General features: G+C 39.2%; 1 long non-coding RNA gene across 1 annotated transcript in view; it reads left to right on the top strand.

The window, feature by feature from the left end:
- The window catches only part of LOC135216053 (uncharacterized), a 32,651-nt gene extending 23,792 nt beyond the window's left edge, over positions 1-8,859 (top strand). Inside the window, exon 2 of the long non-coding RNA XR_010314792.1 lies at positions 6,794-8,859. This is a non-coding gene — a long non-coding RNA (uncharacterized LOC135216053). The remainder of the gene's footprint in view (positions 1-6,793) is intronic.
- The last annotated feature ends 6,205 nt before the right edge of the window (positions 8,860-15,064 follow it).

Below are 15,064 nucleotides of genomic sequence, written 5' to 3'. Positions count from 1 at the left end.
TCCGTCAATCTCGAGTGCTCGAGTTTCCCTCCCATCTCATGTATGTACGGCCGCCACGCCCGTGTCTGTTCATGGATGTCTAAAGTCACCTGTTGAGGTAAGTGATGTGCCTAATGTTACAGTGGGTCCGTCTCGGAGGCTGTCGCTTGGACCCAGCCCAGATAGGCTAGTAGGGGTTTCAGACTGTTTGCCTACTAACCCTTCTGTGAATTTTGGTGAAGAAAATGCGTTAGAGGAGCCTACACATCCTTCTCGTCGTCAGTCGCCGATGCCAGAGCAGGAAGAAGGGGACACACAGGAGTTTCTGTCTTCCTTTTCGGAGGTTGTTGATCTCATTCATGGGTTCAACAATTTGGAAAGTAGGACTCAGGATCGGTCGTTTTACACTCCTTTTTGCTTGGAAGCCTTGGTGGGAGCTGCTCAGGACCCCAAATCATCTCCAGCTGCCGTTGTCAGGGCACGTTCAGTCAGTCTTGCAGAAGTTAACGCCTCTGTTTCTGACCGGGACGGTTCACTTCGCTCTAGAGGCTCTACCAAACTCCTACCCCCACCTCTCACAAGACTGGCTCACCTCAGTGCCAGTTTATGGGCTAATCTTCTTCTGGTTAGGAGGGACGCGGCTTTGTCCAGGATGGAGAGGTCGCTCGACACCGAGTCTTTGCTGGCCTTGAGGAACGGTGACCTGTTAGAATCGCAATTTTTGTTTCCACGGACCGAACTCGACAATGCGATAGACCGACGTCGGGCTGACACCAAGGACCGACTGGTGCACCAAGCCGTGTCTAAATCAGAGCCCCGCCCTCGGAGACGTTTGGCCCCCCCTCCTCCCCCAGTCCAGCAGCAATCGAGGAGATCGTTGCCTGGTAGGCCATCGAGGACCTCGAGTTTGGCAGGGCCTTCCCATTCGACACAGCCCAAGTCTCAGGATCAATGCCCCTTTCGCTCGTTCCTTTAAACCAAGAAGAGGCCCTATGGGTAGAGGTCAAGGGGGCCGTCGGTAGGTTGGGCGCCTCTCCCTCTCCTGCGCCACAGGTGGGGTGGTGCCTGGCTGGCCATTGGGCCAAGTGGCAGTGTTACGGAGCAGAGAAGTGGGTGGTAGATGTCCTTTGGGTGGGATACCTGTTGCCATTCGACTTCTCTCCTCCTCTGTCGGACAAGCCACAGCTCAGGAAGACGTATCCCCCAGATTCTCTGAAGTTCTTGGCTCTTCAGGAGGAAGTGCAGAAAATGCTGGACAAGGATGCGATAGTGGAAGTAGTGCGTCCGTCCCCGGGGTTTTACAGTCACATCTTCTTGGTGCCCAAGGCATCGGGAGGATGGAGGCCTGTGATCGACTTATCCACCTTGAATCGCTTCATCAGGAAGACACGGTTCAAGATGGAGACCCCGCGCTCGGTGTTGGCAGCCATGAGGGAAGGCGACTTCATGCTGTCGATAGATTTGAAGGACGCATACTTCCAAATCCCTGTTCATCCCACATCCAGGAAGTTTCTTCGCTTCTCTCTGGCGGACAAGATCTACGAGTTCAAAGTCTTGTGCTTTGGGTTGATCACAGCCCCTCAAGTGTTCGCAAGGGTCTTCTCTCTCGTGTCAAGTTGGGCCCATGCTCAGGGGATCTGTTTGCTGAGGTACCTTGACGATTGGTTGGTCTTTGCAGTTTCCAGGGAAAAGCTGCTGCAAGACAGGGATCGTCTTCTTTGGTTCTGTCTGGACCTGGGCATATTAGTCAACCAGGAAAAGTCGAACCTCGTACCCACTCAAAGGATTCTCTACCTGGGCATGGTCATCGATACGACAGTGGCGAGAGTTTTCCCGTCGGATCAGAGATTGGAGAAGTTGCAGGCTGTGGCGCGCAACTTCCTGTCAAAGTCGCATCAGTCAGCTCATCAGTGGCAGGTTCTTCTGGGAGTCCTATCTTCCCTGGAGAAGCTGGTCCCTCATGGGCGTCTTCATCTTCGGTCTCTGCAATGGAGACTGGGGGAATTCTGGTCTCTGGCGGGGGACTCTCCCCTGTTTATGGTCCCACTGTCTCTGAAAGTGAGAAAAGACCTTCGTTGGTGGTTGGACAACCAGTATCTATTGAAGGGCGTCCCTCTGCGTTCTCTCTCTCCGGACTTCCTTCTGTTCTCGGATACCTCCCTCGCAGGTTGGGGTGCACACGTAGGCGGCCTCATCGCTTCAGGCGTTTGGGGTTTAGAGGACAAACAGCAGCATATCAACGTCTTGGAGTTGAAGGCAGCTTTCCTGGGTCTGAAGGAGTTTCGGAGGATGGTAGAGGGTCACTCTGTCGTTCTCATGTCGGACAACACCACAGTGGTAGCCTACATGAACAAACAGGGAGGCCTAGTTTCTCAGCAGCTTCATGCCTTGACCGTCGAGCTTCACCAGTGGGCAATCAGCAATTCGGTAGAGCTTTCAGCCAGGTATATCCCAGGGAAGTGGAACGTGGTCGCAGACAAACACAGTCGCCGGGATCAGATCTTAGGCACAGAGTGGTCCCTTCATCAAGTGGTGGCGGACAGGCTTTTCCAGATTTTGGGGAGCCCCATGCTGGACCTTTTCATGACACGTTACAACAGGAAGCTGGAAGTGTTCTGTTCAGTGTTCCCAGATCCCTTGGCATTGGCAGAAGACGCATTCCAACATCCCTGGGACAACCTGGAGGTGTATGCCTTCCCTCCGTTTTGTTTGATCCGTCGGGTTCTGAACAGGCTGTTGGGTTCACAAGGTCTCAGAATGACTCTGGTGGCCCCTCTGTGGCCTCAAGCGGAATGGTTTCCAGATCTGCTATCGTTGTTGTCTGAGATTCCGAGGGAGATTCCGCCTTGGTGGCATCTCCTGTGTCAGCCCCATGCAGAAAGGTTCCACCAGTCAGTAGAATCCCTGTCTCTTCACAGTTGGAGGCTATCAACTATCTCCTCCGAGAGAGAGGCTTTTCTCAGAAGTCAGCTGGGCACATGTCCAGTAGTCTTAGGAAGTCAACCTCCGCAGTTTACCAAGGCAAATGGGTGATCTACTGTGATTGGTGTTGTAAACGGGGTTTTTCTCCACGCTCGACTTCTATTCAGCGAATAGCAGACTTTTTAACCTTCCTCAGAGACGAGAAACGTTTGTCTGTGTCTGCTATTAAAGGCTACAGGGCGGCTTTGAGTTTGGTGTTACGCCTGAAGGGTATCGACATCTCCTCTTCCTGGGAACTTTCCCTGCTAGTTAAGGGGTTTGAGCAGTCGTCTTCTCCTAGAGAGCTCAAGCCCCCAACGTGGGATGTTTCCTTGGTGCTTAAGAGCTTGACTAAGAGTCCATATGAGCCCTTGCGCCGCTCATCTGTTAGGAACCTGACGCTTAAGACAGTTTTCCTTTTGGCTTTGGCATCTTCCAAAAGGGTAGGAGACTCCACAGTCTGAGTTATGAGGTGAAGCACACCAGGGATTGGAAGTCAGTGTCCCTCGAATTTGTTCTGGAATTTGTGGCTAAGACCCAAAATCCCTCAGTGCTTGATGACAGGTTCGCTTCGTTCTTCATTCCCTCACTGACTGACTTTGTGGGTGGTGATGCTCAAGAGCTTTTGTTGTGCCCTGTCCGGGCCCTGCGTTACTATCTTAAAAGGACTCGGCACCTTAGACCAGGCTGCTGCAGACTTTTTGTCAGTACAGGCCGTACGAAGAAAGAGGTGTCTAAGAATACTATCTCTTTTTTGATACGGGAAGCCATCAGACAGGCATACTTGACTCTTGATGATTCCATCGCCACGTCTGTGCAGGCTAGACCACATGACGTTAGGGGTATTGGTCACTCTCTGGCTTTCAAAAAGAACTTAGCTGTACATAGAGTGCTGAGCGCTTGGTTACACCAGTCCACGTTCACCTCCTTCTATCTTAAGGATGTTGCCCACAGATCTATGGACACAATTTCCCTGGGTCCTGTGGTGGCTGCCCAACAGGTTGTGTAACTCATAGTTGCCCTTAATGGGGCATCTTTGTATCTTACCTAAGATATATTGTGTGGATGAGAGAATGAGTAAGTTGGCTGGCCTCCTTCTTTCTCTTGTACCTTTCCTTCTTCTTCGGGCGGTTTAAGGAATTGACACGTCATTTGCTGGACTGGTCTGATACAGGTGAGTGAGGTAGTCATACTGGTAGTGTGGTCGTGCAGTATTCAATATCTTCTTTGGTTCCCTATACAATGGTTATCCCATACTATATCATTGTTCGTCACTCAGGTTCTGAGAGGTTAGATTTTAGTGTATCTAGCTTCTCAACAGGTCTCAGTCCCTCTCTACAAACTATTTCTTTTGAGAGCTGGACTGGTGGGTAGGCCTCCAGCCGGTCTAGGATGTCTTATACCTCCCTCCAAGTATGAGTCTATCCTATTGTTAAGACCGATGGTTTGTTTGCGTATGAACAAATGACAAATTTTCTATGACAATTTGTATTTTTCATAGCTACAAACCTGAGGTCTTAATGTTATACTGCCCGCCTCTAGCTGCCACTCTTTTTATTAAGTCATCCTGAGTTGGGAAAGACTGGCGTAGATGTTCGGCGTTTGACCACTCTTCACCCGATCTACGCATGCGTTGCCAGATACCACAAGATTCCTTGCTTTCATCTACTTTTTTACCGGATCCAGCTAGGCGCAAGAAAATTATCCTATTGTTAAGACCTCAGGTTTGTAGCTATGAAAAATACAAATTGTCTTAAAAAATTTGTCATTTTTTATCTGTAATATTGTTTTTCCAGTTCAGTTTCCTTTCACAAAAGACCACTTTTTCATCTCATTCAATTTTCCCCCCTATTTTTGTCCAGCTAAACAGTAGCTCTTTGCACCTCTGATAAGTTTAAGTATAAATACAAGTTCTATACACTTTAAAATTCAAATACTAAATTTATTCTGTGTACGCTGTATTTCATTCAAAAGTCAGAAATTATTTTAATTTGATATAGAAGCTTTGGTAATCAACCAAGAATCAGAGTTGATACTGTACTTGGAGAAGAGATTACTGATTTATCTTATGCAATCTGTAATTGAATGTCAGATGAATTGCAACCAGTAAAAGGTGGAGTGGTACTGCCAAAATGTTTACTAATTTGTATCTTATTGTTACTTGAGTTTGAAGCTTTTGGGATATCTGGGGTGGATTTATTTTTGTTCATTTGTATGTAATATTTTGTCCAGAGCAGCTTTTCCCCAATAGTTTTAATCTCTAGCATAGTGTAGCCCTTTTCAAAGTACCCAAGGTGTTGTTAATTTGTTTCGACACTGATACAAAACCCCAACATTATGTAATAGGAATAGCTTAGATGCACATGCACAGACGGCTATGATAGAAATTATACTGTATACCTACCAGGGCCATTTTGATGTTCATATAGCTTGGTAATGATACCTACTTTGGAAATGAAATCTTTGTAAACAATGAATGTGAGTTTCTTTTAGACACTATTGCAATCTCTAGGAAGAATGTCTTTTTGGCAAGTTTACTTGCCTCTACCAGTCTGTTCCAGTTCTCAGGATGAGGGTGTTGTGAAGGCAGCAGTAAAACCATAAAGTTGCTGCATTTGTATAACAAAAAAAGCATAATGTGTCTATATATACTAACCACTGTGTTAAAACTTTTTTAATAGAGCAGAAACTCCTTCCTGTCATTGCCTAACTTTGAAGAGCCTGATGTTAACTACTGAGAACTTGCTTTACACAGAACATCATTCAGTATGTAGATTTCTGGCTTCAATTGTCATTACTATGAAGGCTATTGTATCTATGGGAATGAAATTGTAATTCCTTGATGCATAGACTATCAGATTTAGATGTACGTACTTTGACCCAATCATTGAAACACAAAACAGAAAGGACAGATGCACTCTTGTCTTTCTCAGCCTTAATGGCAGGATGTTTCTTATGGGAATGTTGATATTGACTCTCAAGTCACCTAGTTTTATGAAAAGGAAAAGGCTGCAGAATCCCTTTTACTTCAAATAGTAATTTTCTTTTGGTATCTCAGCCTCAGGAATATGACCAAACAAAGAAAGCAAGATTGCTATCTATGGTTACATGCCATAAAATCTGTACCAGAAGTATCAGCATTTTGTTTTTGCTTGCATTTGTTTCAGAAGGCAAATGAAGGATGGTGGCATAAACTATTATAAGTCTTCTTAGTAAGTTGATTGAGTTGATCTTTAGGAATGAGACTGCATACCTGCTGTCAGTACGTATATGGGCATGTAACTTTTATCCGCAGGAAAATCTGATTTGCAGTCATTTTTCTGGGATAGAGGGAAAACTTATGGAGCAGCTCTTCGTACTTTTTGAAACACAATGAGTCAGTAATGTTATTGATGTACTATGGTCTTGACTCTTAATGGGTGTGAGCTCAACTTTTGTTGTGATGAATCATTCAGAGGCATTATATAATTTCCGTTTTATAGGAACTATTTTTTCAGCTATTGAAGTATTCTTCATGAGAAAAGTTTTTGAAAATTACAGGTAATGTGCATCTGTCGGAGAATTAACGTAAGGCTCCACATAGCACCTTCAGTTTCAGTGTTCAATTCTAAAAATACATTCCACCTTTTAAAACGTAGGTCTTATAGATAAATTACCTTAATCTGTCGCTGAAAGACCAGTTTAATGTAGCTGATTAGTAATATAGCACTGGACTCTGAATGTATTATTTGTGCCATGTAAATACGTGAAGTGGAGGACATCTATCAATTAAAAAAGTATAGAGTCGGTATTTTTGTCAAAGTGCAATTAACATTTAATTCTGCTTAATTAACTATTTTTTTTCTTTTCACAGTACTGTAATTAGAGCTATTGATTGGTTGACCTGATAAAAGTCTATGGTTGTGAAGATGGAAAGCAAAGCGCTGAAAGGGGAGAAGAGGGAGGCAAATGCTACTTCTGTGGAGGGTAAAACCAACATATGTAGAATATGCCATAAAAGATATGATGATAGTACTACTCTGATGACCCATGTAGAAAGCCACCTTAAAAAGAATTACACATGTCTAATTTGTGAGGAAGAATTTCTTCTCAAATCTGGTCTTCAGAAACACATGGAAAGTCACAGTGACTTGGTGTATGTCTGTATATTATGCAGCAAAACATTTAGGAGAGAAGCCTCGCTTAGTCTTCATTTGGATTGGCACACGGGCTTCAAATAATATCTGTATTCTGTGGAGGGACGTTAAGGAAGAGGAAAGTTTTTATTTGTTGGTAGTAATGCTTTGAATTTGCAAAGTAATTGATATATGTTTCTCATTTGAAAAATATTGGCTGAGAGATTAGCCTGTTATGGGTGGAAAATTATGAGTAGCTAAATCTCAGCCTTTACTTGGATTATGGGTACCTAGAATAATAACTTGCATTTTTGTTTTTGGAATCATTGATGTCTTGATGTACGCTACTAAGGTAAAAAAAAACATTTAGCATATGTTATATGTGCTTATGAAGAGCTATTCCTTCATGTTTGGTATTTAGTCAGTCAACAAGTTCACACAACCATAAAAAAACTTAGAAAAAGTCTTTTGTGCTTGTTTATCACCTTTTCTGCCTTTGAATTGTTTATAAAAATAACCACTATTAAAAGCCCTCAGAGCAGAATGAGTATGGAGTCTCATTGGAGTAAGGGTGTTGTATTTTTGATAGGAAATGAGGAAGAGATGAATGTCTAGTCATACTGGTAAACATTACAAGAAGAGATAGCAGTTTTTCTTTTATATTAAGCTATGTTCTTAGAGCAGGATCTATAAGTAGAATTTGACACTCAAAAGGACTAGAAAATGCCAGAATAAATATAAAAAATGTGAATGGTTCATGAGAAAAGACTGAAAAAGACTGGTTATTATTTTGTTGAATATACCAAAATGGAGAAATATGTTTCACGTTAAAATAATTTTGTCAGAGGCATATTGAAAATATTCTCAATTAAGGAGCCTAAAAAGCATTAAATGATGCAAACAAGAAATTGCAAAAATACATGATGATTTTTCAGTAATACTGATATACTTTTTGTTGTTCAGAATGAATTGGGGCTACATAGTCTGTGGCCAGAAAAACCAAGGAGGTTGATATGACTAGGAAAATGGATGAACACAATAAAATAATAAAATTTGTTGATACTGAGGCTGGGCTTGCTTTGCGGATGGTATGTTTCTGCAACTGTTACAAAGTTAGACTGCAATATGCAGAGTGGGAACAAAGTATTAATTTATATTTCTTGGATTATTTAGCTTATGATTGACGCTTGGCCAATCTGTATATTAAATACTGTATGCTGACTTTCATATGAAGGAATTTATGAAATATAATTTCTTAGGAGGTGCAGTATTTAAATATGTGCCTAAATTTTGTTAAGTGAAATCAGTACACTTTGTATTACTAATGTATAGGAACTGTTGCTCAAATGACTTATTTGAAGAAAAGTTAATAATGTACTACAATATATACGAATACTCTTATGTATAAAAGAAAAAGTACACTCCAGATTAAACCCTCTATATTTACAATATTCAAAACGTTGTGATGAGTCTGTCAGACACTATTCAAAAGTAAGTGATAATCTAGTTTAAGTTGTGAAACTGTTCCCCAATTCATGGTCCTCTTTCAGGGACATTTATTGAAAATTATTTTACTGATTTTGGGAGACAATTTTAGTTCACTGAGCAAATGACTGTATACGTACATACACATTTTTTGTTTGAACTCGAGGCAAGATAAAGCTCATTCATTCTTATTTTTTTCATTCGGGATAAAAGACATGTTTCCTATCCTGTATTATTTTGTATCCCTGACAAGTTGTAAAGAACGTGTATCATGCAGTGAGTTATAATTTGTATTAAAATTTTCTTTGGATACCTCTTATTCTATTTTTTATTTACCATTTATTCATGTATTTTTTATTTACTATGTATTCACATAATTAAGCAATCAGAGGGAGGCTTAATACTGTAAAAAAAAAAAAAAAAATTTTTTTTGCTCAGCATTTGTGAGAAGGGGATTCCTAATGTATATCTAGTATATCAGGTATCCCAGTTGGTAGGGGCATACATTCAAGTAGCTCAAATAATCGAAGACTATATATATATATATATATATATATATATATATATATATATATATATATATATATATATATATATATATATATTATATACTATATATATATATATATATATATTATATTTATATGGATCCGAACTGGATTATAGCGGTTCTCGCGGTTTTAAATACCTTTATCATTTATATCTTGTATCTATAGAACTTGATGCCGCAAGTAGCCTTATACGGTACGCCGCTAGAACACTTTTCCACATATTCAAGCCAACCATTAATTTATCAAATATATATATAAAAAAAAATATAAATAAAAAATAAATATAAAAAAAATAAATATATGGATACAAGTGGAGTCAATATAATACACTTCGTAAGTAGTCGGAAGGGTTACAAATTATAATAAAAAAGGAATCACGATAAAATCAATAAGCAAAACGTAACCATAGATAATTAAATATCCAAATATATATGCGTAAAGAATTGAACTCTAACTTAACGCTTTAGTAATGACAAATAAGCTAAAAGTTCAAACACATATCCCAAAATATACTGACATATTGTCTGTCCCGGTGATTTATATTCGTAGTCAATGAAAAAAAAAAATTAAATAAATAAATAAAATAAATAAAATAAAATAAAAGAGATTTTAAAGTCAGGAAGTCTAGAAGTGAAAATGTTATCTATGAAATAATAATATATATATATATATATATATATAAGTACATATAATATTTGCTATTATAAGAGAATCCCATCAAATAAAGGTTGCCCACAGACACACCAAAGTGGGAAGATTTTACGACATATATGTCAGAAACTACTGTTTCCCCTCAGTGGACAGGTAATGGATTAAAAGGCACATATAGTAGTATTTATACAGATGAAGAATTGTTCCAGAAAATGTCCGCTTCTTTACTCATTAATGAATTCATCTTCATAATACTGTTTTTATTGCTGGCTGGCAGCAGATTTTATCAATCAGATCTGAATCCCAGGTCCTTATCAGAGGTTCAATTATTTCTCTCTTTGATCAGTGTTGATTCTACCATCTGGCTGGTAAACAACCCCATAAATAATCAGAATCATTCAGTAAATAAAAATATGTCATATAGTTCATTTATAGCAGCTATTGTCTATTCAAAAGCCAGATGGTAGAGTTGATACTGATCAAAGAAAGAAATAAGATGAACCTGTCAAAAGAACCCTGGGATTTGGTTCTGACTGATAAAACTTCCTCCAACCAGTGGTAAAAAGGATTAAGAAGAAGCTTTCAGCTGTATATACCACTGTTCTGTAGTACCATTAATCCATTACTTAACAATGAGGGAAACAGTGTTTCCAAAATGAAATGCTGTAAAATCTAACATATATATATATATATTATATATATATAGATATATATGTATATATATATAATATATTTATATATATATATATTAATATATTAGGCGGTCTCCAGTTATCAGCCGACTCGGTTAATGGCGATCCGGTTTTATGGCACTTCTCTAGTGCCATAAAAACAGCAATTTATGGCGCCATAAAAACAGCAATTTATGGCGCCATAACACGCCTAACATAGCAAAATAAGCACCTAAATCACCACGTTTAATTTAATGGCAGTTTTCGCTTATCAGCACCCCGCAAAGAAGGGAACCCTCACCCATAACCGGGGACTGCCTTTATATATATATATATATATGTAAGTGTTTACATAATAAAAATATGGAATGTTAGTCCATATATATAAAAGTCTAAAACTAAAGAGGTCAACCAGATTGCTTGCAGGAATGTGATCAGACTAGAGACGCTAAAGATGACGTATACAATAAGTATGTAGGCTAAGATAACATGCCGTCACCTGTAGTCATTCAATTGTTTATAAACATTAGTCCAAGCTCCCTGCTTGAGACAACTACCCCGACCTATTATTCAAACGGCCTACGTGATCTGTAGCGTGTCTCATTTTGATTGTGTGTTCGTATGAAACTATGTCATTTGGATTGTATGTTCATATGTTCGAACTACTGTCTGTTCCTTCATAACTTGTAACAGAGATGGTAGACAGGCAGAAGAACAGTATTAGCTATCGTCATTAGAAGACCTGTACCTCTTTACCTAAGCTTTATCATGTAGAGGAATAGGATTAGCCATCATCATTGGCAGAAGCGATCAAGCTATCGTTATTAGAAGACTTGTACAATCATATCTGATCTTCACCATGTAAAACTTCAGAAGAATATATAATTTTTTATACTTAGTGTTTTCTACAAGAACCTCACCGAACCATGAGTTTAACACATCGTCGTAAAGATAATACCGACTTCGTAAGTGATCTACAAAACCCCAGACACTCCATTGAAGATGGAAGTGCAATACCAACCGACTTAGCGTATAGATTATCGCTAGTCTAACATTACCTCATAGGGCGCCTTATCATACAAGGCACAAGCCCTAATATTGGTGGCCAGCGTACCAGAAGAACTCTACAACGTCCTACGAAGAAAAAACCAGAATTATAAATCATGTATCATAAGAAGTCAACGACGACGGAAGCAGCAGATTCTTCAAGCAACCTAGTATCATCGTTAGTGAGCGACTTCAGAAAACAATAAGAACTCTTCAACGACGACGAAAGCAACAGATTCTTCAAGCAACTTAGTATCATTGTTTAGTGAATAACTTCAAGAAACAAACCGACGTGTCTTTTTCCTACGGCAACGCAAGCTTCGTCTCTCATTAGAATCATTCAAGAAAACATCGTTAGTGAGCGTTTCCGGCACTTCAAGAAACAAACCGAACGCGTCTGCAGCATCGGATCTTTCAAGGGCTCGAATCATCGAAACAATGCGCACGGGGGAAACTGAAGCCAAACCAGGTCATCCGCTAAATAGAGAAGGAGGACCAAGGCCGTGTGTCGTTATCGGAACACCGTGACTTCCCACAAAAGCAAGCTAAGTACAATTTTTTATTCATTTGGAGTAACTTTGAGTGTTTCCTTTGCAGGTCGAATTTCGTTATTCCTGTGGCTGAAGTTACGAGACATTCTTAATCTTACTTTTTTACAGAAATTATCTACATCATTGAGATTTCGCTACTGCGAGTTTTTTTTATCATTGAGTGTCTGTTTCCAGAAGTTCTACTGAAATATCATAATCATATACTATGTTAATTTTATCATTTTGGGTGATTATTAATCCCTTACGTAACAAATCATATTAAACAGTGAATATGCGTTTACGCAGTGGACGTCTGTATTTATACAGATGCATGGATAGGGTCGTTAAGCACCGTAGTGATTAGAAAACACACAAAAAACAAGTGGAACACCCGTACAAATCTATATAAATTAGAGGTAACACTATTTCGGGTCATGACAATAAATGCTCCTTTGCAAGTCCCGATCGCAGTAGTTTAGCCTTGAGTTTTTTTGAGTTATTATAAAATATCGAACCTCAATGACTCAACTTAACTTTAAAAATACGGCTGGATTGCAAGGAATAACATGTCTGTAAAAAACTTTCATCAGGCTAAATGCGCTGACCAGGATCCCTCACTATTTCAAATTTTAGCAAAGAATGAAGTACAAACAGTTAATATTGAATACAGTAGAGATAACTTGTGTTATTAGTAATCGCTCAGTTCCTAATAGTTCGTCATTCATTGCTTTATACGTAACCAGCAACATAATGCTAAAAACACACAATACGTTGCCGATGGTAATAAAGAGAAGGATCCTAATTATTACAAAAAGAAATAGAAACAGTAGCCTTTCAGAATCAAACAAGCAAACTCGGTGACTGTGTCACCCAGTCAAGCGGTCAAGGTTAGTCAAAAAACTGCCGAAGTGTTCAAAGCATAGCAAATTCCACACAATAAGCGACTCTAGCAGAGTGGGGAAAAGCGATGTTGGTTCATACCAATATCTTTTTGAATTAAAAAGGGATTTTTTCCTATGAAACACACGACCGTATAAGTAATCAGTAGCAGGTTTTCGTTTTAATTTTAATACATTAAGTTATAATAAATACTGGTGGATTAAGCCCAACTGTAGCGCGTCCGTAAAAATTAGAATATCTTGTTTTATTTCATTAGTACACGTATTATCCTGTATTTACGGACTCACCGTCTGTTGTTCGAACTTCCCTAATGAGAAGTCCGGATAAGTGAGCGCTTACAGATACCTCTATAGTTATAAAAAACATTGATCTGTATCTAGTGTAATTGTAAGATCCATCTAGGGGTATACAAAATATTATCTTACATCCTGCAAAATAAGGCGTGTTTATCAAAGGGAAATCCTATAAACCTTCAAACATATTAAAATCCGTTTGAACAAAAATGAGACAGTTAATCAAATAATAACTTATATAAAGGAACTATACATTTGTCTCATAAATCGTAACATTGTTCAAATGACCCAACAGAATTCTCCCACAACCCCAGTCGTAGTTTGCACGCAAAATCTCGAGAAGCATGCACCCTCGAATGTCTTAGTGCGTGTAAAAAGACTTTGCTGGGAAATGAAATTTTAATCCTTCCCGACACTCTGAAATATAACGATTTCCGCGAACAAAGCCCTAAAAGTATACATATCGTGGATACGGAAGTTATAAATATCGCATTTTTTATTGTTGCTAATTTTTAATCACGCCCAACCAGTCGTGGATGAATCTCTCTGATAATCTATCTAAAGTAATATCCGTAAAGTCATTCAAGCAGAGGTGATTCAGCAGATTTTTTTTTATCTTCTACCTGAATACCAGGAAGTTTCTCCACTAGCGAGTGATCTCTGGGAGAAAACGGATGTCATTGAAAACAAAATACGGTCTAAGGACAAACATAAAGCTATATACGTACCTTCGTGTAGAACCCCAATGAAATTTCAAAATAGAGATAAATGACGAAGTTGAAATATGTTAGTAATAGGAGCCATTAGGAAATCAAATAGCCCATATAATTTTCCCTCAAAACGTCATGCCATAAAAGATCGGACTTGGCGTATCTGCGTAGATTTCTGTCGCTTAAACAAGGAAACGACTCCCGATAGTTTCCAGTGCCATGTAGCGACGACATCTTATCTCTGTTAGGTTAGAATAAATTTTTCACCAGCTTGGACTTACTTAAAAGCTTTTACCAGATACCATTACCTAAGTGATTGTACCTCATACTCCGTTTTCAGCACACTCAGGGGACATTATCAATTTTTTACGTATGCCTCCGGCTTACGTTGCGCCCCAATTACAATATAGTGTTTGGAGACTTTTAGGGGATAACCTACATGCCTATATGGATGATCTTGTAATCTTTTCTAATACCTTAGAAGTACATTCACATAAAGTAGAGCTAGTGCTACAGAGACAAAGACAAATAATCTCAGAGTAAAATATCTAAATGTGAGTTTTAAAAAAACCGAACATGTTTATCTAGGTTTTATGTGTCTTGTCAAGGTCTTAAAGGTAAGGTGTCGGCGTAGATTTATTATGGTCTAAAAAGCATCAACAGGCGTTCGATATCTTAAAAGCGGAATAATGCAGCTCACTTAACTTAAAAAATCCCTGATTTAAATAAGGATTTTTTTTTATTGCAACAGACGCCTCAGACCAAGGGGTAAGAGGGATACTACTTCAGTAATATGATAAACAGTTCTTCCCTATAGCTTTTTATTCACGTAAACTAAAGCCCTCTGAAAGTAAATATGCAGTAGTAGGCAAGGAAGGGCTAGGTATCTTTAACACTAGTACATTTTAAGTTCATAATCTATGGCTATCCTGATAAAGTCCTTACTGAACATGAGTCCTTTACCGAGTTTTTCAAAGGCTTTAATCACAGTCCAAAAGGAACTCGGTGACAAATGATCATTCAGGTTATTGGAGCCAAGATAAGATATCTACCTGGGAAAGCAAATATCATAGCTGACGCATTATCCCGCAATCCCGCACCATACAGCAAAGAACCATTAATTGGACTAAAAGATATAGAAACATCCGTGCCTATTGTTAAAACCGTATCT

Source organism: Macrobrachium nipponense, chromosome 19 (genome assembly GCF_015104395.2).
Source record: "Macrobrachium nipponense isolate FS-2020 chromosome 19, ASM1510439v2, whole genome shotgun sequence".
Taxonomy (NCBI): domain Eukaryota; kingdom Metazoa; phylum Arthropoda; class Malacostraca; order Decapoda; family Palaemonidae; genus Macrobrachium; species Macrobrachium nipponense.
The sequence above is the reverse complement of the archived record's forward strand: the minus strand, read 5'-3'. Positions and strand labels throughout refer to the sequence as shown.